At 55.3% G+C, this 27,318-nt stretch overlaps 1 protein-coding gene across 1 annotated transcript in view; it reads right to left on the bottom strand.

Moving 5' to 3' along the window:
- The window catches only part of APBA2 (amyloid beta precursor protein binding family A member 2), a 74,425-nt gene that overhangs the window by 28,707 nt on the left and 18,400 nt on the right, over positions 1–27,318 (bottom strand). Inside the window, exons 2-3 of the mRNA XM_054561954.1 lie at positions 22,692–22,797; positions 3,997–4,050 (exon numbers count right to left, since the gene is read on the bottom strand). The gene's annotated coding sequence lies outside the window, so the exon portion shown is untranslated. The remainder of the gene's footprint in view (positions 1–3,996; positions 4,051–22,691; positions 22,798–27,318) is intronic.

The following is a 27,318-nucleotide window of genomic DNA, read 5'->3' as shown; positions in this document are numbered from 1 at the left end:
GTCGAACAAACACAAGATATTGCACCCCAAACCCAAACACGAAGTGCTACCAAAGAATAAACGGAAAGAATAGAAATGCTTTCGGAAATTAAAAGTACAAGAAAGAATAAGAATTTAATTATAGGGGTTTGAAGATAAAGTCAGAACTACCCCAGGAAGCAGAGCAAAAAGGAGATGGAAGGATGTAGCAGAAAAGAGAGACACGCAGGACTCAGTCCAGGGGTCCGAGGTCAGATACGTGGGAATTCCAGAAAGAGAAGACAGGAGAAGGGAAGGATCAAAGGGCAAATAAGGGGAAGTTTCTAGGCACCGAACAGAGCTGAGAGCCTGGTGCCTCTGGCCTGTGTCCTGACTGACGTCCCAGCTCAGCCGCCGCCAGCCAGCCATGAAGGGTCATCCAACTACCCACGGATCCAGCCCACCCTGCCTGTCCAACACCACGGATTTCAGTTAGAGCCCCGTCACGCCTGAAGTCTGCACCCACACACCGCGAGGAAATGAGAGAGAAGACGCAGATCGGTGCAGATCATTTGCCGACACGGCCCCCTCAGGGGGCCAGGCCCTACTTTCCAGGCGGTGCATGGAAAACACCCGCTGCCACACACGGGGCCAGGCCGAGACCCCAGCAGTATCGCTCTGGGGGGCTTAGGGTTGTCATACGTGTTGCTTAGTAACCAGCCTGCGCACAGGCTACGGTATAAGAATTATGCTAACTTCCATCAGCATCTCCTCAGATATCCGGGAGCACATATGGTAAACATCAGTTTGGGCCCTGGTGGGGTGTCCCAATGGTTAGAGCGTCGTCCTGCGGCACCAAGGCTGGGGGTTCGACCCCCGGTCAGGGCATATCCAGGAATCAGCCAACAAACACATCAGTCAGTGGGACGACAAATGGATGACTAACTCCCTCTCTCTCTCAAATCGGTAAATAAGAAAAAAGGTTAAATTGGTCTGGAAAATGAGTTAAAGGTAATTAGGTTGTTTCCTTGCAGGACTTCCCGAGGCCTTTAAGGGGGTTTTCTGGGGCTCCCGGGACAGAGGGCTTGTCCCGTTTTCATGGGCTCCTCCTGGGACCCCACAGAACTCAGTCTGAGAATGCCGGCTTAGCCGCTCGTGTGCTCCGTGAGAGCGGGATGTAATTAATTAGACCTGAATACCATTAATGAAAGATTACACCCAGCAGCGGCCAACCTACTTCCATTTAATCACACTGTTGTTGTTGGGCTCCACCTAGTAGCAGCTCATAGGGCTATTTTCTTAACAGTTTTTGTTTTCTTAAAAAAAAAAAAAGGTGTTGATGAGTTTTTACTCTCCTAACGTGCAACTTAAAAAAGAAAAAAAAAGGGGGTGTCGGAGGAGGAAATTTCGAGCATTTGAAAAGACACACCAAGTCTAGGCGCAAATCCCAATGGCCAATTACACGTCCTTCCTTTTCCTCCCCCGAGGAAGGGAACTAATGGTTTGGGGGAACGATGGGGGGCTGTGCACACCCCACGCCTAATGCGGTTCATTCTCACAACAACCCCCACCTTCAAAAAATCACGAGCCCCCACTTTACAGATGAGACGAACGACCCGCAGGAAGTGTGAGTGGCTAGAGCTACGTGGTGACCACAGACGTCCTGCGTGCGCGGGTCACACGACGCACTGACCGAAGGCACACCGGGCAGCTTGGCTAACAAGCAGGTGGACAAGGCCGCCGAGAGACCAGCGGTCTGCCAGGAAGGCACAGACCAGGCTGCAGTGTGGCTTAAGGGTCCTGGTAGGGCCCCCAAGCGGGTGGCCGTGGGCTTTGTCTATCAAGAGGGAGAGAAGCACTGGGAGGAGGAATCAGCCCCACAGCCCTGACATGGACACCACAGTTGGTCACACACAGACCTGCCCTAGAAAAGACGCCAGGCGCACTCTCTGGGGCTCGGGGTTCCCCAGCGACCAAAGGATCCGTCTGCAGCACAAAGCAAATAGACCTAGGTCTCCCCTCTCCTCCCGGAGTACGTGGTATTGAAAAACACCCGTCATCCCTGACCAGTGTGGCCCAGTGGGTTGGGCGTCGACCCACAGAGCGAGAGGTCGCTGGTTCAGTTCCAGGGCAGAGCACGCGCTGGGTTGCGGGTTTGGTCCCCAATCGGCGTGTGAATGAGAGGCAACCGATCGATGGCTCTCTCTCACATGTCAATGTTTCTCTCCCTCTCTTTCTCCCTCCCTTCCCCTCTAAGAAAACATTTTTTTTTTAGAAATGAAAAGAACACCCATCTTGTGGCTACTGTTCTCTCAGGGAAGACAGCAGGGCGCCTGTCTACTGCAGTGGATTCTGCCGCCTTGACCGTATTCCAGGAAATGCGAGAACTCCCCTGGGTCCCTTTTGGGCTCAAAAAAAAAAATGCCTTATGCTGTAGAGGCACCCACAGCACTGCCCTGCCCCAGGGGTGCATCCAAATTCAGGGACAACCCCAGTTCCCCCAAGAGCGACGTCGAGAAGCCAACCCCACGCTGAAGAGGTCCTGGAAGGCGGCGGAACCGGGGGTGGCAGTTTGAGCCTGGGCCCCCCGGGGATCAGAACTGCAGGGCCGTCAGTCAGACCGCTTCCTGCGAGGGGTGTCTTCCTCACCAGCCCGCCCGACCGCTGCTTACAAGCAAATCCCCTCCCTCCCCGGAACCCCCGGAATTCTTGAGCATTTTCACCGCGGAGGGTGGTTGATGCATTGAAGGCCAAAAGAGAAAACCAGACGGGGTGGAAAGGCCTTCTTGAGAGCACGGAAGTACATTCACAAACTTTAAAAACTGACAGCTGAAAAATGCTCCTTTATTCTTCGGCCCGAACTCATCAAAAATCACGCAGCTCCTGCGAACCCTCCCTCCCATGGGGCTGGCTGTCCGACAGCTCCTCAATGCCTTACGCGCGTGTGCCCCATCCCCACAGCCACACAGAGCCCACCCAGGACATCTGTGACAAGAGCACCGCCCCGTCTGATGGCAGGGGATTCCTGCCCAAGCACAGCGCAGTGACCAGAGATGCAGAACCAGCCGGTGAAATAAACGAAGGTACCGCTGCCCCGCCCGCCCCGCTGCCCTCCAATCGCTTCCTCCCCTGCCTGCGTGAGGCCCCTCAGAACCCACCAGAGGCTCTGACCTGCTCCGGGCATCAGGACACCGACACCACGTCCAGTTCGGCCTCCTCGCCTCGTCTTCAAACTCCCGCAGCCGAACGCCAGCTTGCCTACCACCAAGCCACTGGGGCGTCCTTCGCTCAAGAAGGAAAGGGCCCGCTCACCTGCAGTCCAGACTCCACCTCCTGCAAGTCTGCCCCGAGGGGGCTCTCTGTTGCCTACAGATCTGTGCACATCGGCTCCTACAGCCCCCCACCCCGCACCCCCACCGGAGAAAGCCTAACGCAGAAGGTGGGTCAGCGTGATTGGGGTTACAGTACAGCATCGCCCATAGGACAACAGCAACACGGGCCACCCCTCATCCCGGAGAAGCTTAAGGAAGCTCTGTTTAACCAAAGTTAGAGTCTCCTGCTCAGGGTCCCAGTTACTTCTCAATGGCGGACTCTGGCACACTGGTGACGCTGCCCAAATTTGATATTGAAAAAGGTTTCGAGTGGCATCTACTGCTGGTGATACATACCTACTTTTGGTATAGGAACCTGGGTGGAGATGACACCAATAAATGAATTTAACGAGGATGCGGATGTACAGAAGCGTTAGGGTGACGAGGAGGGGATCGGGGGTGTGTTGCTTTCGTCCTGGGGTCGTGGGGCGCCCAGCAACGAGCTCAGAGCTCACTGGGTCCTGGGCTGCGAACCCGACCCCGGCCTCAGACCCCCAGCGCTCAGACCAGCGCCGACTCACACTCACACAGCTTCCCAGGAAATAATCACAGGGCCGCCCTGCCCCACCTGGAGGGCGCATCCCTCCAGGAAAAAAAAAAACACAAAACCCCGTTCCGCACACGGCAGAGGCAAGACCTCACTCCACGCAAGGCCTGCATTCCTTACCAAAGACGCGTGGTTTCGGACTGTCCGGGAAGGCCTCCTGGGGACGAAACCTTTCTGGAATAAAACAGAATGAAGAGAGAAAATTACCAGTGTTTCAGAACTGACACAGGGGCTCCGAGAGCAACTTCAAGCACAGAAATTCAAGTGAGTGCGTGGCTTTGTCAGAGCCGACCGAGGATAATTCTAATGAGATGACCAGGAATTACCCGAAAACAAATCATTAAAACGTCGCCTTAGCCATATTCATCCGTAACTATCGCCTTGGGGACTCCGGCTTGGGCCAATAAAGGGAAGGCTTACGCTTCCTGCTGGAAGGAGAGGCCACCCTGCATCCCAATGAAGCACCTCGGAGCCCTCATGAATATTCATATGCCCACAACAAAGCTTGACCCCACTGGCTGGCAGAACCGGTATCTGGGGTCACAGTCAGGAGGAGGGTGTGCCTGTGGGGGCCGAAGGGGCAGAGGCTAGAGTGAGGCAAGGGGCGGGGCGCCCCTTGTGCCCTCTGCCCAGGTTCACCACCCACCCTGCCTCTCGGACAGGGTGGGCTCATGAAGAGAACAGAGGAGAGGCCACGGGACCCCCGTTTCTCCTAAGCAGACAGCCGTTGCAAATGGCTGCTCGAGGGCCAGGCTCCAGGGTGAGGCGGGGGAGGGGCAGGAGCCGAGCGGCAAGCCCGGGGTAGAGCCAGAAGAGGGGGGACGTACTGGTCTTAAGTATCATACCCCTGTGCCTCTCCTCCCGCCTCTCACTGGGCTGAAGGCAGAATACGTTACAGGGGAACCTGCGGCTCCTTTCAAAACCCCCGGCCCGTCTGCCGGGAACGAAGAGCGGAGAGCGTTTCACAGGCCGCTGTGCCTGTTGGGAGGTCTGCCTTCATCTGTCCCCACGGAAGCGTGAGGGCACACGGAACAGTGTCATTCCTTGGGACAAGGCGATGGGGCGGAGCTTGCTCCTGGCACAGGCAGACAACGGACTGTGGGTTGTCACTTGCCTCACAGAGCCGGACAATCGCTCCCATTTCCCTGGACAGACGTCTCTAGCAGAGGTTTCACATAGGGAGTGTCGGGGAGTCCCCGACACCCCAAACTGGCGCACCGCAAATGCAGGAAAATGGCCGGCTAGCCCTCAGAAGGCTGCGGATGCTTCCACTTTGACCACGCAGGCCGGTAACCCATTCACCTGGGCTCCGGGGGGTACCTGCCATTTACACATTTGTTCCATTTCCTTCAAAGGGGATGGCGCTTCGACTGCCTGTCAAAGCCTGTCAGGGCATGGGCCTTGCTTTTGTCACCCGTACAACGGGGACAGAGAGCACGGCGTCAAGGGTCGCGGCCAGGAGACTGCGATGCCAAAGAGCCTTGGGAACTCGGCTTGGGACCGCGTTACATCACACAGTGGTTCCTCCTTCCCGGCAAACCCCTCCCTCCGGGGACCTCCCAAAGGAGGTGACCTGGAGGTCCGCGCACCCACCAAATGTTATATGCGGGGACGAGAATGCCACACTGGCTGGCCGTCGGGGGAGGGAGCCTCAAGCCCTCACTCTGGCAAAGCCAGCCCTGCGACCTGTGGATGCGCAAAGGGGGCCCCGCAAACTTGGAGACTGGAAGGGGCCCCACGCGGGGGTCTGAAACGAAAACTCCCTCACTGAAAGCGAGTCCTGGCGGGGAGCCGCATCCTAGGCTGGTATCTTCCTTGACAGTGGTTCGCCTTTACTTTAAAAAAAAAAAATGTATCTTTTATTCTTATTTTTAGGGAGGGAGAAAAAGGAGAGAAACATCCATCGGTGGCCTCGGTCACATGTCCTAACCAGGGACCAAACCCACGACCCTGGCGTCTGCCCTGCCCGAGAATCGAACCTGCAACCTTTTGGTTTGCAGAACAACCCCCCAACCCGCTGAGCCACACCGGCCTCACCCTTTGCCTGCAGGAAGCCTGTCTGTTGTCTTTCTGCATCTATGATAACACACCTTTGGAGTGGCAGTGCGATCTCCTTTTCCCAGACCCCCCGGGGCACAATCCCCCACCGGAGCACGGACCGCAGGCTCCTCACGGTCATCTTGTCCCCTGCACACCATCTCCATGTGCTGGACATGTTGGCTGTTAACTATCCTGTACCCACCCGCGTAAAAGAACTATGTGCCTGCCCGTTTTACTTTTTACCCAATCCCCGATACTTCCCCGCTTTGCTTGCTCCTGCCTCCCTCGTCTGTCACCAACAGATTTCACATAACCCTTTCCGCCTTCTCCTCCGATTCTCACATGTAAAATAAGGCACAAAGCTGCCATCCTCTGGAGCGTTTCCTCAATCCACCGAGATTTTGTTTCCCAGCAATTGTCACCAGTTTGACTCAGGTGAACTCCTACAAATTCTTACAGGTTTAGACGTTTCTTACATCCACAAGCCCAAGTGGGTCAGACAGAAGGACTGCTGGCCTCTCTGGGCACCTGCCTGGCTCCAGAAGTCGTGACCAAGGAGAGCAGTGGGCCCGGCCCAGAAGCCTGGGTCCCCGGAGCTCCGGAGCACGCCCACCGGCCTGTCAGCCCAGCCCCTCCTTCCTCCTCCAGAACCGCGGAGCCATCTGTGGTTGCTCCAGCTGCCCTGCCCCGGGGCCGCCGACCCCCTGGAGGAAGGAGCCAGCAATTCTTTGCCGGTCCTCAGCCTGCATGTCCCCTGAAAGCACAGTCTTGTTCGTCTGCAGCCCGAGCATCGCCCACGCCTCACAGGTTCCCTGCAAACGCACGGAATCATCAAACCTCTCCCGGAGGATGTCAGAGGGCCGCACCTTACATAACGCTCCCCCGTACGCAGTAGCGGGCCCATATCTGAACGCGATTCGGAGTTGGGTTTGAAGTGTGTATTTATAGGCATCGCACAAGCGCCCCTTGTGGCGGGCAGGGGAATCGGGGCTCCAGGCTCCGGTCCCCACCGTTCATCAGCATTCTATTCGCGTCTGTCTTCTCTAATTTCCCAGGCGGCCGCAGCGGTTTAACTCAAGGCCAAGGGCACTACCACTCGGGGCCGGCACCGCTTCCCGTTTCCTCCAACGATAAAGGGGACTTTTCTGGGCTGCAGCGCCCTCTCCCCGCCCTCTTGGGCCCCCCGGGCTCAAGCAGGGCTGCGTTATTTTGACGACCTGCATCTCTGGGTGGACGCAGAGGCCTGGGTGGCCCTCAGAGGTCGAATGCTGTCCCCCCAAGCCTGGCGGGTCGGCTCCCCCCGCTGCGGCTGGAACAAAGGCTAGGAACAGGGGTTTTTCTCAGCCGCGACGGCCTGGCCACATCTCCTTCTGCCCAGCACATGTCCCTGTCCTTCCTCTACCCCCTCCAGGGGCATCGAGGGCCAGGCCATGTCCCCTGTCCTTCTCGACACAAACCCCAGAGCCTGCCCTGCTGGCAACACACAATCATTTTTGGAATAATCTCCCAATCTGTATCAATCTCCAGACTGGAAAATAAGCACACAGGTCTCCCCACTTACTGATGTGTTCACTGGTAGATTCTTGTACATGCCCGGGGGCAGGGGGATTGAACCCACAACCTGGCGCATCAGGAAGATGCTCTCACCCACTGAGCTACCTGAGCAGGCCCTGTGGACATATTTCAAACCATCCTGATTCTCAGGATGGTTGGAGCCCCTCCCCGGTTGCACCCCTTGTCTCCCACACACAGGTAACTGCTGTTGCAGTTGGTGTGTGTTTATTACTTACGACGTTTGTCCATTTACCTGCACCTGCTATTTTTGCACTAGCCAGTGATATCAAATTGTATGTGTTTTTCTGAAACTTGCCCTTTTTTGCCTCCCATTATGCATGTGAAAGCATAGCTGCAGTTCAAGCCTTTTCACCTCTGCGTGCTATTTTATTGTAGGAACATAAAGCTATTTTCCATCCCTGGATGTTTAAACGGTTTCCACTTTCTCCCTGCTACAACCAAGGCTGTTAGGAACACCTGGGTGCATCTCTATGGGACCAAGGGCCAGATCTGCCCAGAATACTTCGCAAGGATCGGAATTTTGGGGGAACAGAGGACAGGCCTCTTCAAATGTACTAGAAGTGGCCAAATCATTGTCCCAACTGGATGTAGTAACACGCGTTCCCATCTGTTGCAGGCATTTACTGTTCTGTGCATCACTGCCTCGTACCTTTCACTCCATCGTCCAATCTCCTCACGGCTCAGTCTGAGCCTTCGTTTGGCTCCTGTATTAGGAACATTGCTCCTCCCTTCTTCCTACGGGGACCGCGCAGGAGCCGCGAGCATGGAGCTCTCCGTGGTGCTGACTGAGCGTCGGGCTCACACGCCGCTCTGGCACCTCGTGTGGGGCCTTAAGGACGTGTAGGTGCCTCCATTTCCACATCTACAAAATGGGGACGACACAGCCTGGGCTGTGGCGCTGGCGCTGGGGGGCTCAAGGGCCCATCTGTGAAGCAGCACCTGTCACAGTACATGCGGCATGGACAGAGCCCACGCTGGTGGTCCTCTACAGTCAATGAACAAAAATTTTAAACGCGTCCATGAATTCTTCAACGATGCCTTCAAAAGGTGGGGATGAACGCCCCGTCTCCTTGACTGTGGGCCGAATGCTGTAACTTGCTTCTGGGGGGCAGAATAAGGCAGAAGACACGAGGCGGGACTAGGGACAGCGGGTCATCACCGCGGTCCTCTCCTGGGTCGGGTCTGGGGGAAGTGGCCGCCACTTTGTCCGGACGCTCGATCAGTACCATGGAGAGCGACCTGCATGTGGACGCCAAGGGCACCCCTGCCAGCAGCCCTGGGAAGCCCCTCCCCACGCGGCCCCTCCACCTGGGTCGCGGCTTCAGCTGACCGCAGCGCGGGCCCCATCCTGGTCCCAAGCCAGGATCACCCGGCTGAGTGTCCCGGGACTTCTCACCCACCAATCCCATGCACAAGATTTGATTGCTTTATGCCCCCGAGTTCTGGCACAACAGGTTACACAGAGAGAGAACCGATGCAGTACCTGTTTCCATCGTAAGCGGGTTCTGGGTACATGTTATTCTTTTTACCTTCCCTTAAGGCCAATATTTTATGATGAAAATTTAATCCCAAAGACATGGGTTAGGCCAACGCTCTGGTTGGTCATCCCAACGGGTGGACAGTAAGATGGGGACACACACAACAAGCCTGCATGTCCCTCGAGTGGGCAGTCAGGGGTTGGCTTCTCCCCTCAGGGACACGGGAACTTCAGAAAGGCCCACCAAAGGGCTGTGGTCCTGGGAGGAGGGGCAGAGGATTGGCTCTGGTTACCTATTGAAACAGGGAGACTTTTTAGGCTGAGACAGTGTGAGCCTGCGTCTGAGAAGCAGGCCAGCACTGTCCCAGGCGGGCGTGTGGCCGGGGTGGGGCGTGGCAGCACCCAGGGCGACCCACCCCCTCAGCTGCGCGTCCCACCTTGAGGCCACCAGACAAGGGCGGGGCTGCCCAGGAGCCGGGACCTGGTCCGCATGATGTCTGTGTGTGTGTGTGTGTGTGTGTGTGTCTGTCCCTCTCCTTCAGCTTCCAGGAAGGACCGAGCTGGTCCACTGAGGCAGCTGACCCAGGCAGAGCCGGCGAAGGCTGGTGGGTCTGTGTCAGCCCTGAGGAGCCGCCACCGAACTGTCGATAGTTCAGACGGCTGGTTTTCCACCCTCTTTCAGAGCCGAAACCCGAAATATCCCCACATGTGCTGCTGTCCTCAATTTAGTCATTCAAAAAGGACCATGTCCCAAATCCATTTTAATTGAAACAATCATTTTTCTCACCATGAAGTGGCACCTGAGCAACAAGAATGCCAAATGTATTCCAAGTCTGCTTTCCTTAAAAAAGGAAAATTTTTTTATCCTCACCCAAGGAAATGCTCATTGATGAGAGAGACAGAGAGACATTGATGTGAAAAAGAAACATCTATCGACTGTCTCCCGAATGTGTTGTGACCGGGAATCGAACCCCCAACCTTTTGGACGGGATGAAACACCGTCTCCAAAACCAACAGGATGAGCCTAAATGGTCACCGAGGAGTCTACCAAATGGGTAGGCCAGCAGGAATTTACAAGGAACATTGCTGAACCCTTGCCTCTCTGCGGAAGACAGCTTAGACCCTGGCCCACGGGGCTGTGCTCACAGACCCTCCAGGCGGCTCTCAGACAGGGGGTCCTCTGACGTAGTGTCATCGATAGGCTCTTCTGTGGCGATCAGCGGGCTCTGGTTGTGTTGGTGTGCTCGCCTTCCTTCCTTTCTTTCCTTCTCCCTCTCTCCCTCTCTCCAATACAAAGACCCAAAGAAGGAGCAGCAGAATCATTCCTTCACTCCACGGCCTGTCTGTTTTTGACATGGGGCCCAGGGGGCCCAGGGAGAGTTGGCTCACTCAGACTCCGCAGCCCCCAAGGAGCAAAGGCCAGCCCTGGAAGCCGCCCCTGCCTGAGCTGTGAGTTCCAGGTTCAGGTCTGCGCTCACAGGGGCGTGGCGGAGCTCCGCGGGTCCGGGGAGAGCAGCGCGGCTCACCACCATGGATGACAGAAATGGAGGGTATTTCTGAGTGAGAAGGCAGTCATCTGGGTTAGAGGATCGGTAAATACCTTCCGGTCCAATTAATCAGTTAGAATGGTTTTCCAGAAGGAAGGTGTTTTTGTAAATACAGACAAGCGTTCTAAAATTAACTGGAAAAGATGGAAGCCCTAGAATATCCAAATTTTTTGGGAAAGAAGATTAAGTGGGAGAAATCACTCTACCTGGTATTAAGGAACAATTACTGTAGAGACACAGAAATCAAGAGCCTGCATTGTCCTGCCTGGGTGGCTCAGTTTGTTGGAGCATCATCCCGTACACCAAAAGGTTGTGGGTTCGATTCCTGGTCAGGGCACATAGGGGAGGCAACTAATCAATGTTTCTCTTTCACATTGTTTCTCTTGCTCTCTTTTTCCCTCCCTTCCTCCCTTCCTCTGCTCTAAAAAAAAAAAAATCAATAAACATATTCTCAAGTGGCGATTTAAAAAAAATAAGTGCATGGAATTGGCAGAGGAATAAACACATAGATCAATGGCACACAATAGAGAATGCAGGAAAATTGATCCACTCAAATATACCAACTAATTTTTGAAAAAGGATCAACAGCAATTCAGTGGATGGAAAATAATAGACTTTTCAATAAATGGTGCTGAGCATTTGAACATCTCTAGGCAAAATATAATAATAATTAACTTTGACCTAAGTCTCACACCTTATATAAAAATTAAGTCAAAATGTATCATGGACTTCAATATGAAACTTAACACTTCTAGAAAAAACCATCCTAGAATAGAACTTTGAGACAGGTTTTGGCAAAGAGTTCTTACACGTGACACTACAAAAAGTTGATAAATTGCACCTCATGGAAATGAAAAGCTTTTGCCTGCCAAAGGTCACGTTCGGAGAACAAAAAGACAAATTACAGACTGCGAGAAAATATTTGCGGATTATAGGCCCAACAAAAGGACATGTTTCTAGAATATGTGAGAACCTGCATAATTAACAGGAAAAAATTGAATTAGAAAATGTGCAAAAAGCATGGAAAGTATTTTGCTTAAGAGGATATACAGTTGGCAAACAATCCTATGGAAAGATGCCCATTATTATTCGCCATTAGAAAAATGCCAGGTAAAACACAAGGTGACATCACGACACACCTATAAAAATGGGTAAAATGGAAAACAGAGGCAACACCCACTGCTGGGAAAGATGTGGAGAAACCGCATGATGCATACGTTCTGTCGGGGCATCGAACGGTGCAGCCGCTCTGGCAAAGTTTGGCAGTTCCTTCAAAGCTAAAACTAAACTGAGCATATGACCTAGTGATTGCAGATGATCGGGCATTGGCCCCAGGTGGATAAAAATTTATTTTCACACAGAAACCTGCACATGAATGTTCACCGCAGCTTCATTCACAATTGCCCCAAACTGGAAACGGCCCGAAGGTCCCCCCGTGGGCGAGCCGTTAAATCATGCCAGGTCCGTACCATCAACTGACACTCAGAATAAAAAGGAATGAGCTATTGATACACAAAACAACTTGAGTAAACCACAAGGAAATGACGCTGGGTGATAAAAATGAATCTCATTAAGTAACACTGACGGGGCGGGCAGAAGGGATCAGTTGGTGCCAGGCGTTGGGAATGGGGGGGTCGGGGGGGGAGAGAGAGAGAGAGAAAGAGGGAGAGAGAGTGTGTGTGTGTGTGTGTGTGTGTGTGTACACTAGTCTTCTGGTGATGGCCCAAGGAAATAGTGTGCTTGCGGTGGTAGTTGTGGGTAGTCACACACGCGACTACATAGAACTGTGCATGCGCGTGCGCGCGCGCACACACACACAGGAGCACATACAGCTGAAGAAACCTGAGTACGTCCCATAGATTATACCAGCTTTACTGCTGGGCTGTAGGTACCCCGAGCGTGAACACGGGGAGACCGTGAGGGATGTGGGACCTCCATGGACATGTCTTTACAATTTTGCTGGGAATCGAAAATCATTTCAAAATAAGAAGAGCCCATCAACTCAGGCCCCCAACAAATATGATACTGGTGACGACAATGTTTCCTTTAGATTTCTATCCCAAACCAGCCTATGCGGTCCGAGGGGGCGGCCGGTGAGACCCGGGCCACGGGCTGCGGCAGACCTTCTGACACTCGCCGGCTGGAGACAGACATCAGATGGGCCTCAGGTCCAGGGCAGCTCTGCCACCCGCCGGCTGCGCAGTGCGGCGCGCGCCTCTGGGAGGCCCGACCCCCTCTGACATCGGGAGAAACGGAGCACCGCACGCGCAGGCACGCGAGGCGCCCAGGCGTGCGTGGGGCGGGGCCCTCGCACGGGGAGGAGCCAGCGTCTGCGGGCGCTCCAGTCCCCATGTAGTACCTGTCCCTCTGCAGGTATCGTTATCACATAGATTCCTCCGGCACCAACGACAGGAGCGTCTATAGCAGGAGGGCACCCTGTCCCCAGTTCTAAAGGGGCCTCTGAAGTGAAGATGCCATGTGACCGCAGCAGGCCAGACCAAGAACCAAAGGCAGACTCAGGAAAATGGGTCTTTAAATAGGAACCTGAAAACCACAAAGAAACTCGCCTCGGTCCCCTCAGTACATCCAGCGCCCCGTCCATCCAGCTGTGGAGGCCGCCCGACCTCCCGCCCAGCTTTGGGAAAGTCGCCATGTCTGTGCGCAGAGGCCTTGCGCCGCCCGGGAAGAGGGGACAGTGCTGACTCACAGGAGAAGCTGCCATCACTAGCATCGGCTGGTCTAGGACAACCACAGGGAGGAGGAGAGAGGAAGGCCAGCCTAACGAGCTGGAGGGAGAGGGTTGGGGAAATAAAACCACTCGTTGAAAAACACAAGCACACTATCAAAGATCACTACAGCTGGGTTGAGAGGTCTCAAGGGCCAACCTGAAGACACTGCCCCGGGCCAAAGGTAGAATATGAGCTTCTGAGGCTAAAAGCTGAGGGGATTGAGACCTATCTAGGCACTCAAGCCCTCGAGTTCACAGTGATAGTTAAAGCCACAAGAAGCCTTGGCTGGTGTGGCTCAGTGGGTTGGGTGTCGGCCTGCAAACCAAACGGTCACCGGTTTGATTCCCAGTCAGGGCACCTGCCTGGGTTGCGGGCCAGGTCCCCAGTTGGGGGCGTGCCAGAGGCAACTGATCGATGTTTCTCCCACTCTTTCTCCCTCTCTTCCCCTCTCTCTAAAAATAAATAAAAATTTTAAGAAAAGAACATGCTCTCCAGGTGGCTGGAATGTGCAACCGGAGTTGAGAATCACTGGGTGTTCCTTCAACTCCCTTTGATAAGCTTCTCCTTGTCTCCTTCTCCGTCCTCCTGTCTTCTCCCCAGGACGGTCCTCCTTCCTCTAAAACACCCTCCATGTCTCTCCTCACCCAGAGGCACCTCGTCCTTCCTGTCCTGCTCAGACTTCTTCCTCCAGGAAGTCTCCCTCGATTCTCCACAGAGCTGAACCAAGTGTTTTGTACGGCCTCACCAAGGTGTAATTTACATACCACACAATCCACCGGCGGTGATGATGCCCTGTGTCCGTATTCAATGGTCCCACCACCACCAAGGTGCCGTTTTTGGACACACCCCTCACCTCCAACCCACCTGGTGCCTGTCTGCGGCCAATCCCCGCTCACAATCCCAGAAGCAGCCACTCTTCTGCTTTCTCTCCCTATAATCAGGCTTCTGTAAGAAGCTTTGTATAAATGGAACAGCACAACATGTCGCCTTTTGTGTCTGGCGTCTTCCGCTCAGCATAATGTGTTTGAGCGAATGGGGCATTTTTAAACGTACATGGGGATTTGGTATTTAAAGGAACGCTCAATGAATGCATCTGTAGGCAAATGAATCACTTCTCAATGTGACTCCTCATGTCCCATTTCTTCATTGCAGGAGAACAGAGCTTGCCTCTGAGCTCCCCCTGCAGCCGGCTCTCTCAAAGAGGCGGCCTGAGTCCCGGTCCACGAGCTGGGTTTGGACTCACGGGGCAAAGCTGCCGGGGCCGTACACCTCGCTCCGTCTCCGTCCATTTACACCACAAACCGACCTGAAGCCGTGGCGCCTGGACGTTGAGTCCGGGAGCTCAGACTTGTCCTGGGGCTCTGAGAAGTCACGTGCATCCCGGTGTTCCTGAAAGGCCGGGCGAATTCTGCATTCTGACGGCAGCTTCTAAGGTGCGCAGGTGTCCCAGCATTGTGGGAACTCCAAGTGCTCTTCATGGCAACGTTTCCTCGCGAATGTTTCAGTTCCCATAGACAGTAACAGTCCCAAGGGCGGGCGCCGCCTTGGCTTCTCTGCTGTAGATAATGAAGATTATTGAAATACTGAAATAGCGACAATGCTGGAGCTGGCGGATTCTCCGGGGAGAGTATTAGTCAGCTGGGGCGGCCAGAACAAAGCGCCCCAGCCTGGCAGCTTCAACAACAGAAAGTGACTGCCTCTCAATTATTGGAGGCTAGAAGTTCAAGTTCAAGGTGTCAGCAGGACTCTCTTCCGAGGCCTCTCTCTTTGGCTTGCAGATGGCTTTGCTCCGTGGGTGTCTGTCTGTGTCCTTATCTCCTCTTCTTATATAAGGACAGCAGTCTCACTGGATTAGGGCCCTTGCTAATGACCTCATATTAACATAATTACCTGTAAAAGTCCCAATCTCCAAATACAGTCACCTTCCGAGGTCCTTGGGGTTAGGGCTGCCACATAATAATTCCTGGGGGGACACAAGTCATCTTATAACAAGAAATGATGACACAGTTCTCTCTGCTTTTGTGGATACTTAAAAAGCTCCATAATGGAGACCCTGACCAGGAAGCTCAGCTGGTTAGAGCGTCATCCCGATACGCCAGGCTGTGGGTTTGATCCCCAGTCAGAGCACACACAAGAGTCAAGCAATGTGTGCATCAATAAACGGAACAATAAATTGATGTTTCCTTCTCTTTCTCTTTCCCTCTCCCTCCCTCTAAAAATAAAAAAAAAATAAGTTCTATAATGGAAACTTAGAGCAGAGAGCTTTGTTTAATGAGTAGTTACTGAATGACTAAAAATAATACTAAACGCATGGCTACAGCCACATAGGGAAGGTCTTGGAAATGTTCTGATATTAAAAAGGCAGTTTTGCTTCACAGATAGTTGGGAATAAGTACTAAAAAAAAAAAAAAAAAAAAAAAGGTAAGACCCTTCTGCTTTGGAAGCACAGCGAGACCTACAGAGCTTGGGGCGGCTGCCTCCTAAAATCTGAATCGGCCTGGGTTTGCCGAACGCTGGGAAGCACAGGCGCCTCAGAGTGCGCGCGGCGCTCCACCGAGGGTGAGCCTCTGCAGCTCTCAGCGCCCCCCCACCCCACCCCCACCCCCACCCCGAGGCAGCCTGTGGGCGGGCGCAGCCAGAGCTCTGTGCTCCTGGCGGAAACAAACCACTAACGTCTGATGATGAGCTAGAGACTCGTCTGCAGGGAAAGGTGGCCCAGCAGCCGTCTGGAAAATCCTCTGCTCCCTCCCGGGGTCGGCGCGTTCGAGGTATGCAGGAGCTCATGGCGTTACCCCAAGGCTCCATTTTCACGTCCATGTATTCTTGCATTTAGAACAATTTTCTGGTGCCTCCTTGACTGGTCAGCACAGGCTAGGCTACGCTGCAGTAACAAAACGACTCCGGAATCACAGCGTGGTAGCTCAGGAACAGATTCTGTCTTGCTCACTCAGCATGTGCGAGGCCCCGGCCTTTCCTCCAGGGCCACTTTGGCGTCAGGGCACTGCCTTCTCAACCTGCACTTCTAGGACTGATGAGACTGGGGAAGGAGCCTCATGCAACGGGTCCCCCCTTCTGCTCCCATTGGCCCAAGCAAGTCACGTGGTCTCCAATTTTGAGGAAGTGGAGAGGCAAGGCCCTCCCACATGCTGGGCTGGGGGTGGCGGGGGCGTGGTCAAACTCCCCCTTCCTGCAAAGACACTGCAGCCATAGATGTGGCCTTTGCAGGCTCCCAGCCCATCTCAGCTCCTCTGACCTCAACCTGGGACAGGCTCTGGGGAAACATGGTAGGTTTGGAGCAGAGAGGACATGGGTCAAACCTCACAGTGCTCCCTCCGGCTTGGGGACAGCGCACCTAGTGGACGGGACCGTGGCCCCTGCCCCGCACGGCGCCCTGCCGCTGGGGCGCCACCTGGGAGCTGCTCCCGGTTCTGCGAGGGTCGGCACACCCTCCTAGGCCCCCGGGTGGCGCTTCCGCAAACACCCTTTCTCATTCAAATCCCTCACCTGCTCCTACAGATGGAATCGCCTTTTTTATTTTTTATTCATTGTAATCTACAGCTAAATCAGCAGTGAAACCAGCTTCTCAGACCCTCTCAATTACCCCGAAGAGCTCACCCCAGAGAAGGTGCAGTTCCCTGAACAGAGCAGGTGGGCAGGTGCAATAACATTTCTTTCACCAAGAGGATGTTCCTCTTCGGGTAATTTAAATAAAGCCACACTGGCACCATCACTGAAATTGACTATAAGAGCCTAAAAAAGCCCCAGGACGGGAACCAGAGGTCGGGGTCCCAGTTTCGGCTCCCCGGCGAGTTCACTGAGGCGACCTGAGCTAGGCTGGGGCTCCCTCCAGCCCAGGTACTGGCTGCCTTTAACAGGGAGGGAGCCCCACTCAGATGCCGCTGGGGACCCACAGGCCAATCACAAGGCCCATTTACTGGGAGGCAAGAAGAGTTTTAAAAATTAAGTTGTACCCTGTACAGCATGCATCCGCTCTCGTGAGTGTAGAAAACTGCACCCCGAAACGTCTGTTGGCGGTCTACAATGTATCTGTGTCCTAGGAAGTGAAGTGTATGTGATTTAAAATGGAAACGTCTGACCAAGACCTGCGATGCTCGCCTCCAGTCAATGCAACAAGTACGCACAGGTATGCAAAGCCCGGGGGGCCCAGGGCCTGAGCCCACCCAGCGTGGTGGGGTGGCTGGGCCTCTCGCCTGGCTCTCTCGGCGGGAAACCGGGCCCACCACACCGCGTCCACGTGCGCACCAGCTTGGGGGCCGGGGGAGCGGCCGTTGCCGGGTGAACACCCACAAGCACCCAAGTCGACAGGTTTTGGAACTGTGAGGACTTTGAGGCAACTGGGGCAAGGATCGACTTGGCCTTGTTCCAGCACGGCCAGGACTAGAGTGAGGCAAGTCAGGGCCCCCACCGCCCCTGAGGGCCCCCGGTCCCTGCGCCAGCCTGCCCTGCGGGTGGGGCTCCGCACATCCTGCACCAGGCCCGCGAACCCTGGGCTGAAGAAGCCAGGCGAGTCCCCGAGCTTCCAGGCGCCTCCGCCAGGGGGCGCAGGCAACAGCCAATGAGCAAATCGCAGTGAACGGGACGGTGTGGGGGCGGGGACTGTGGGGCGTGGGGGGCTGTGCGGGGCGAGGACTTCAGAAAAGGTCCCTGAACCGATCCTGGGGTCACGCCAGCGATCGCGGGTCCCCGAGGGGCGCAAGTGCCTGTTGGGAGGGGGGGAATCCTAGGCCAGGGCCGGTGCACTCCCTGGGGAAGCAAGAGGACACACGCTGATGGGCGACGTGGGGCGGAGGACTGAGGCGTGACCCCTGGCGCTGAGGCCGTGAGGTGCTCAGTGGCCTCGATGCGGAGGGTGTTGGTACAGGGAGCCAAAGGTTCGCTGAAGCGGCTTTCAGAGAACAGGAGGGGGGAGCCGGTGAAACCAGGAGACGTCTCTTTGCAGAAGCTGAACAGCAAACAGGAAAATAAGGAGGACTGTAGCAGAGGAGGAAAGGGGAGCGAGAACCTTCCTCCTCTCCGATGGGAGGGAAACGTGGCGGCGTTGGTGACTGTGCGGAGAAGGGTCCGCGGAGAGCGGGAAGTGCTGCTGGGGGACAAGCGCGGCCCCAGGGGTGGCATCCGCTGCTGAACGAAGGGGGCGGTGGCCGTGAGCCGGATGCGTGGTTTCCAGGCTCAGGAGGGTGTGGGCACAGAGGCTGGCAGGCAGGGAGGGGCGTGAAGGGGGCGGGGTCTGAACCAGCCTCTGGAGTCCTTGCTGCTTCACCAAAGATCCTGGCGTCCCCAAGGCCAGGATGGAGGACAGGACTCCAGACGAAAGCAGCGACTGGGGTGCGAGGTGACCAACAGACCAGCTTTGTCTTCCCATCCCTGATAAACCTGAGCGTTTACTGGTACGAAGACCCTAGATAGATCCTCTGGGCCGCAGCCCAGCCCAGGGCGGGGCCTAGAAGTCCTGCGGTGTCCAGAGTGGTCACACTCTCCAAATGGGACTGCAGGGACACTGCTGTTTAATGGGCTAAGGAGACACCACAAACGAGCACTTGTAAGTGTCACTGTGAGTCATGGCTGCTGGCCGTGGAAGACACACACAGCAGCCCGCAGGTCCTTCCTGGAGAACATGGCGAGGGTCTCCCCTCTCCCCGGACTGGGGGACAGCAGGGACCATCCCAGGACTGACAGCTGGGAGGCTTCCAAGCTCTTGGGGACACTTCCCTCTGGGCAAGCAGGGCCACCCAGTGGCTGGCCAGCACCCACGTCCTGTGGGTGAGCAGGAAAGAGGCCCTTGGGGCTCCTCCAGGATGTCCTCAGGGAGGGCAGCCTCAGATTTTAAACCTTCTGCAATGGGTCAGCCCCCACTGTGCCCACAAATTCTGGCCACGGAGCCTGCACACACACGGAGACACAGAAGCCAATGCCCCCTGCTCTGTGGGCTGTGCAGCCCCCCAAGCCCACCAGATGCAGGGTGCAGAGAAGCTCCAGGGGAATCGGATGCCCCGTCTGCCAGTGCAGCCTCTGACCCCTACCAGCGCAGCCTCCAGAACCTGCCAACGCAGCCTCCCATCCCTACCAGCGCAGCCTCCAGAACCTGCCAGCGCAGCCTCCCATCCCTACCAGCGCAGCCTCCAGAACCTGCCAGCGCAGCCTCCCATCCCTACCAGCGCAGCCCCCAAAGCCCGCCAGGATGGCCCCTCCCCAGTTACTCCCCCTCACTTACTCCCCTCCCTCCCCACAGACGCCTCCCCAGAAGCAGAGAGACGGACTGTCACTAGTTCAGACAGTGCGGCAGGGGCTGTGCGACCTTTGTTTCCTGGGGCCTGCGAGCCCCAGGAGGGGAGGGGTTCCAGGGGTCCCGTCGGCAGCCTTGCCCAGGGCCGGGCGGGGGCGGGGCGGCGCACCTGTCCCAGACGCCCTCTCCGTCGTCGAGGCTGAGGCTCCCCCACGGGGGCCTTTCTCCCCTCCAACATCTGTGCATTTCGATATAACTTCCCAAAATATTACTCTGCAATTATTTCCAGAGACTTAAGTGGGATCCTCAAGTACACACAATTAAGGCTAAAATTGTAATTTTAAATTACTGCTAATTTGAATAAACATAAAGCGTTCCCATCTCCAAGCCGAATGCAGACGGCAACATCCCAGTGAACCCGCAGAGGCCACCAGCTCCTGCAAACCAGAGAAACAGCACCTGAAGTGCGCGGCGCCCCCTCCACTCGCTGTGCAAACGGCTGCTGCCTTCCCAGCTCTGCATGAGGGGGCTCCTCCTCCGGCCACCTCCTGGGGGACCAGAGGGAAGTGTGGCGATGACTTGGACCTGTGGCACCAGCATCAGGTCGGGGGACAAGGATGCAAGGACACCCCCGGCCAGCCCTGCTTTCCTGGGGGGTGGCCTTTGGCCCCCGCCCAGTCACCTCCCGTTCTAGGGCCTCCTCTGAAGGCCGGGAGCTCCAGCGTGACCCGCTTGCGCTGTCCCGCCTGGAGGCCACCAGCTGTGGGACGGAGCGTGACCCGTCCTGCTGCCCCAGGGCGCCTAGGTCCTCCAACAACTGACACCACCCCGCCCCCCAAGCCACTGTCCCCAGTGCCCCAGCCCACATAAGACCAGGAGAAAGCGGCCGGTGGGCTTTCTTTGGAGGGCTGTGCCCGTCGGAGGGGACAGGTGGCTCTGTCTCACCTCTGGGGCGGTGATGCGACACCCTCGGCGCCATCTGCTCAGCACCAGCCTCACAAGCTGCAACAGGTAGGAAACAGTCCCCGCACTGGCCCTGCTTGAGGAGGTGCCCCAAACAGCAGCAGGGACCCCGATGTGTCCCTGCTCACCCATGTCCACCCTATACTGGCAGGGCAGGGGCCTCTGACACTGGCTGGGGACAAGCCTTTGGGCCTCCCTGTCACCAACTTCTTTCTACATAGACATAGGTGGACCCATGTCCCCCTTCACGTAAAATCACTGCTACAAATGCTGCCACCGTGGGCAGAAGCAACTTTATGTCTAGGAGTGGGCGGCCAGTCACGCTTCCTCACACGGGATCCGTGGTCTTCAGAAAAACAGTTTTCCCCTTCTGCCGACGGAACGAGGAAAAGCATATCCGTGACACTTGTCATTAAGAGCAGGACAGATGGTGACGGTTTAAAAATCTGTTCGTGAGAATCGACGCTGGCGGCGGGATTGTCAACGAGACGTGGAGAACGGGGCGAGCTTGTTTTTCGGTGTGTGCAAGGCCCGCGGTCCCAGAAACGGGGTACTGGGGGTGGCGGCAAAGCGGGGGGACCACAGGTCGGCCCACGGCGAGGGGCAAAACAGCGGGCGACGGAGACGTGACCCCAGGAAGCCACGCGTTTCTGTGCAGGCCAGGGAGGCCCTGCCGCAGCGCCGAGACGCATCTCCAGGGGCGGCCGACTGTGGGCGATTTCCTCTATCCAGGGAGGACGCCCGGGAGGCCCCCAAAGGCACGTTCAAAGGCAGGTGCTTCCACGTCGCCGGAACCACAACGCACAAGAGAAACCTCCAAAGCAGCGGCGGCCACCTGCGACAAGGTAGCTTTGGCCAGGTTCTCTCTCTCTCTCTCCCTCTGTTTACTCACTCAGAACGTGCCAGGCACTCTCCTGGGTGTGGGGGCGAGAGGGGGCAGGCGGATGAGGTTCCCGCGCCCCAGAGTCTGTGTTCTCACGGGGAAGGGAGGCGGCCAGTGAATGAACCGCCCAACAGAGAACACAGTTCCGGGGAGGCAAAGCAGGCGAAGGCCTGGGGTTCAGCTCTCATGCGTCGAGAGCCTTGAAGTCGTCCCCCATGTCTGTACCGTGAGAAAAAGCTGAGCAAACTGAACGTCACTGACTTTCTCAGACCCATCTGTGAACTGAGTTTATGGACCGCGCCCCCCCCCGCCCCCCCCCCCCCGCCACTGAAATCTGAGCGGTCAAGAGACACTTGTTCCTGGCTCTGGCAGACGGAGGGGACAGTGAATACGGCGAAGCGCACCCAGAGCCTCCTCTGTGACCGAGGCCTGCTGCCCAGAGGGATGGCTTGACCAGAACCTTGTCTCAGAGCCATGGGACAAAGTCTCGCTGGAGTTCCCATGCGTGTCCTCACATGGTGGAGGGGGCCAGGGAGTTTGGGATGGCGAGGCTCTTTGATGAGGGGACCGATCTCATCAGGACGCCTCAGCCTCGTCACCAAACACCGTCCCCCTAGGGGCTGGCAACGTCTGAGCGGGGAGGGTGGAGGACACTCAGAGTAGCCCCGAGGCAGACCGCGTTTGGGGCCGCAGAGCGCACCTTAAGTGTTTTAAAAATAGAACTAGCAGCCCGGACTGGAGCGAAGCTAAAAATCAATAACAGGCAGATAGGGGAAATCCCCAACGATCAGGAAATCAAACAATGCAATTCTAAATAGCACGTGGGTCTATAAAGATGGCAAGCGAAGATTTAAAAAAATTTTTTTGAACTAAATGAAAATGAAGATACCATTTATCAAACTGTAGCAGAAGCCATACCTAGAGAGAAATTTATGGCATTAAATGTACATATTAGAAAAGAAGATCAAAAATCAATCACCTACACTTCTCCCTTAGGAAACAAGATGGAGAACAATTTAAGCCTCAAGCAAGTAGAAGAAATACAGTAAAAATTAGAGTATAAATCAATGACACTGAAAACAGGACAATAACAGGACTGGCTCTTAGGAAACACTTGTATACTGTGTGGCTGTTTGCCCTGTGGTTCTTTTCATCTCTCTCCTCAAAACATGGGTAAATACGTAAAAACAGAAGACGGTAAAAAAGTATCAGTGCAGCTGCACTTGTTTAGGCTTTTGTTAGAGAGAGGTGGGGGCAACAGAATGCATTGCTGGTCTCCCAGCCCCATTTAGCTGAAATGCACGTGGCAAGGGCACGCCAGCCACAGCACTGGGTGACCGCCACAGGCCCTACTCACCCAGAGTCTCCAGGCCGCGGAGGACTCTCGGCCATCCGCAGGACAGTCCTGGCCTCGGCGGCTGGCTTGCCCACACGAGATTCCGCAATGTTTAACCTTCCGGACACTGGGATGAGAGAGGCATAAATGGGGCGTCAGTGGGGTGGCCACGAAAGCTACACATTAGTTCACACACCAAACACCACCAGCCTAGAATTCTATACCCAGCAAAACTATCCTTCAAGAAGGCGGCGAAATAAACCTGTGTCATAATTCTCAAAAGCAGCTCAGAGCTCCAGGATCAGAATGCCAAGGTTGTGCAAAGCCACCAAACAGTGTGAAAATCAAGAGTCCCAAGTTGATCATGAGTCTTCCCAAGTTTTTGAGTAAGCCCCCTTTTATTCCAGGAGGTCAGCATGCACAGGTAACTAAGGATCTGGGGTCCAAACATGGGGGTGTATTTCCCAAACCCTCTGGAGGAAGATGAGGGGAGCCTGTGGCATTAATATTTCAAGCTTCATGAGCGCCGACAGGAAACGAAACACATTCTTCAAGGTTTGTTCCCAACTTGTTTTCCCAAAGTAGCACACTGCTGCAGGAGATGAAGTGTTTGGTGCCATTTGAATTACTTTTCTTAAAATCCCCTATGGTATACATGAGGGAGGGTTCACAAAATACACTAAACAAAGCCTTTTCAAAGGGTGATCGTTTGTGGGTGTGCAGGCAGAGCCACGGTGTGTGCAAGTGACACCGTTTGCTCCCTGACACATGGGGGCGCCAGCGCTCAGCCCGCAGAGGGTGTCACCCTGGATCTGCGCGCGGACCACAGACACCTTGGCTCCCAGCCTAGCTCTGCCACTTACAGCCTGGGAAGACTAAGGAACCCGTCCATGCCTCGGAGGATGATGGGCGCGCGGAGATGTTGGTGTTTGGGCCCCTCGCATCCCAGTCTTGCTATCTTGTCACGATCGGGCACCGCCCCTCCTGACCTCTCTGCTATTCCTCTGCTGTCACTCCCTCAAACACACTAGACAGGTGTCGCCCCAGGGCCTTTGCACGGGCCTCCCCCTGGCCGTCCACATGGTCCCCACCCTGCCCCCTGCACGGTGCTCACAGGTTCGTGGCCCTCCCTGTACACCCTCCTGAGAACTGTAACCCCACCCACCTCCTTTCCTGCCCTCCTCCCCTGCTGGGTGCTCCTCTGTGGCACTTGCCACCACCTAACACGGGACATTTTTCTTTTATTCATCTCGGTTATCGTCTGCTTCCCTCACTGGGAAGTAAGCTCTTTGAGGGCAAGGAGGTTCGAGCCACACTCAACAGACACTTGTGCAGTGAATGAGTGAGCCCCATAAATAGGAAACTTAAAACCGCTGGGAAAAAAAATTAAGCCTATTAATTTTCAAAAACATGGTGGTTGATATTCAGGGATCCCCATGCGAGAATGGACACAATTGAGGGGCTGCCTGCTGAAGTGGATGATGGAGCCAAGGGATTCTCCCAGAATGCAGTGCGAGCAGACCCTGGGCAGCAGCCCTGGAGGGGAGCCCCTGGGCTCCAGGAGCACCCTTCCCGCACCCACCACCACAGTCTCCCTCTCTCCAAGTTGAGGGACCTTCTATTCCCAGGACAGCTCTTTTATTTAGGGACGGGGGCCAAGGAGACAGCACAGGACACCTCAGAAACCACGTCACCCTCTGGCTGGGTCCTTGGCCTCTCCAGGCAGCCCCATGTCAGAGCTGCTGGCCTGAGGGAGGGCCACTCTATTTGGCTGTTGGCGATGGATTACATTTTCACTAGTTTCCTCCTTTTTAAAACATTCCTTTTTGTAGGCGGAGTCCCAGTGAAGCCTTTCAGAAAAGCAAGTCAGCATTTTCTATCAAAAAATTTTAAAACGGGACCTGACCGGTGTGGCTCAGTGGGTTGGGCATCTTCCCACAAAGCAAAAGGTCCCAGGTTTGACGCCTGGTCAGGGCATGTGCCTGGGTTCCGGGCTGACTGATGACATTTCTCTCTGACATGGATGTTTCTCTCCTTCCTTTTCTCCCTCCCTTCCCCCCTTCTCTAAGAATAAATAAAATCTTTTTAAAAAAATTTTAAAGTGCACATCCTTTTACCCAACAACGCCACTTCCAGGAGTATATACATATGTGAAATAAAGGATGTCTGTATGAGGTTTTCATTGTGGCGATTTCTTAAAAACTGGAAGCAACCTAAGTGCCCACGAACAGGAAAAGGGTTAAATAAATTATGGTAGTGCCCAGGTGCTGGAATACTCGGAGGCATTTTTAAAAGAAGGTAGACCAATATGCACCGATGGAGAGAAACCTTAACAGCCTGTTGTGGCATCAAAATGGCAAGTCAGCTGGAGAAGGAGAAGGGGAAAGGGGACCCCAAAAAAGCTGGAATTATCTTCTGGAGGGCGGGCCCCTTGTAGTCCGGGCTTCCCTGCTAGGTAACTGTTGTAGGAACCTGCCTGTATCAGTGGACCAGCTGGTGGTGTTGTGAGAGGCGGCATTCAGCTTCAGTGGAGTATTTTTATAGACTCTTTCAATGCGTTTGCCTATTTCATGATGGGTGATGTATGAGCGCACCCGCCCACACTGCGCTGAGTGTTCAGCAGTTTCCGACCAAAAACGGAGTGACCCGCGTGCCCCACCCTGTCTAGTCACCCCACCTCACCCGGAGCGACTGTTCGTTGTTTCCTAGGATGAAACAAGTCCTCAAAGAGGAAATTTTTCTTGTTTTGCCAATGGGGAAGCCATGAAACAAAGAACGGCAGAAGCACTAAAAGGCATCAAAATCATTGAGCTCAAAAACTGCTTGGAACAGTGGGAAAAAGTCTTGATAGGTGTATTGCATCAAATGGAGAGGACTTTGAAGGTGACTGATGTTTAAACATGGAAGAATAAATACACTACTTTTTATAAATAAATTCCAGGTTTTCTGGGTCCCCCCTCGTGTGTGCGCGCGCACATGCATGTGAGAGAGAGAGTAGATCCCAGCTAGAGGCATGTCAAGCTGGCTGGGAAGTTTACATACGTATCTCAACTCCATGTACAGATGCAGACACACAGGCTGGGCCAGAAGGGCCCCTGCCAAGTGCTCATCAGTGGTGTCCTCCGGGGAGGGGGTAGAAATGGGGAGGGGGGCTCGGGTCAGGGGGCTCATCTTTACTTTATTACATACGTGTGCCCTGGCTGAGTCCTAACAAAATGCACCTATTAGTCACCAGCTGTATCATGGAAGCCATGGTCTGACTGCCCAGGATTTCACATCCCAGCTGGGAGAGGTCAGAGCCCTGCTGCTGGGGGTCAGGAAAGGCCGTGGAAGAGAAACCGAGTCTCCACGGGCAAGTGGCCCTAAAGCAGGGATGGGCCCTCCCGACGATCAGAATGTGCACAGCACAGGACAGGTCCAGGAGACCAAGCCCAAAAGGGACGTGGGGACTGAAGACAGGGAGGAGGCCTGTGGGGGGCCCTGGGGACCAGCGTGCGCTCGGCCACGGCCGTGGGAGACACTGGGCATTAATGTGGGAGGAACATGAAAGAGGCCAGTTGCATTCACCCAGGAGTCCACGCACAAGTGTGTGTGGCTTGTGTGTGTGTGATGTGTGTATGTGTGTATCTATGTGATGTGTTTGGTGCGGTGTGTGGTGTGTATACATATGAAGTGAGGTGTGGGGTTGGGAGTATGTGTGTGTGGGTGTGCTATGGGTGATGTGTATGTGAGTTTGGTATGTGTGTGATGTGTGGTGTAGAGTGGGTATGGGCGTGTGTGATGTGTGTGTGATGTGTGTGTGTGTGGTGTGTGTGGGTGTGCTGGTATGTTGTGTGTATGCACATGCACACACGCCCACTGGGCACAACAGGCGGGCCAGCAGCCTGGGACAGACCACGACGACGGCACACGGATCGGCCGCCTCCGGCGCGGGGATCGAACCCGCAGCCCTCTGGTGCACGCGACGGCGCTCCAACCAGCTGAGCCACCCGGCCGAGGCCAAGTGCGCATTTTTAAAGTAAACACACACACAAGGTACTCAGGGTACCTTCCGGTAAAAGGCCCAGTGGAAAGGGGAAAACTCAGGGGAAGGGAGGGCGGTGGGTGGGCCCTCTGACACCCCCCCGCAGCCCCCAAGGACTGCCCAGCTGTTGTAAGGGGGCCGGTAGGAATCGGGCGCCCTCTCCGGGGAGCGTCGGGGAGCGGGTCAGCCTGGGGCGCTGCCGGGAGGCAGCCTCCCGCCACGCGGCCGCAGCCCCTCCCCCGACCCCTGCCCCTGTCACAGGGCAGCTGCCGCAGGGCTCGGGGCTTCTGACAACGTCCCGCCTTGAGGGGGCTCATGGAGAGCCGGATGTGGTTCCAGAATTCTTTTTTAGAAAGCCAATCCGGAATAAAAACAGGAGGCTGATCAGTCCCTCACAAATGGCAAATCGCCACGTCGTGGGAGGCACAGCATCCCCGTTCCAGGCTTCAAAGCGCAGGGCGGACCTTTGAATAGTCCACGCTTCCTGGTCCCTCGTAGGTCCTCAGAAACAGAACGCCTCTCGGCTGGCCCTTCCCCAAAACAGGCTCCGTTGCACGTGACAAACCGATGCAAAGTGGCATCACCATGACCCAAATACAAGCACTGGAAACCCTTCCTGCTCTT

The sequence above is a fragment of the Pteronotus mesoamericanus genome, unplaced genomic scaffold (genome assembly GCF_021234165.1).
Source record: "Pteronotus mesoamericanus isolate MK-2021 breed Mesoamerican mustached bat unplaced genomic scaffold, CSHL_Meso_final scaffold_582, whole genome shotgun sequence".
Classification (NCBI taxonomy): Eukaryota; Metazoa; Chordata; class Mammalia; order Chiroptera; family Mormoopidae; genus Pteronotus; species Pteronotus mesoamericanus.
This window is presented reverse-complemented; position numbering and strand designations above follow the sequence as displayed.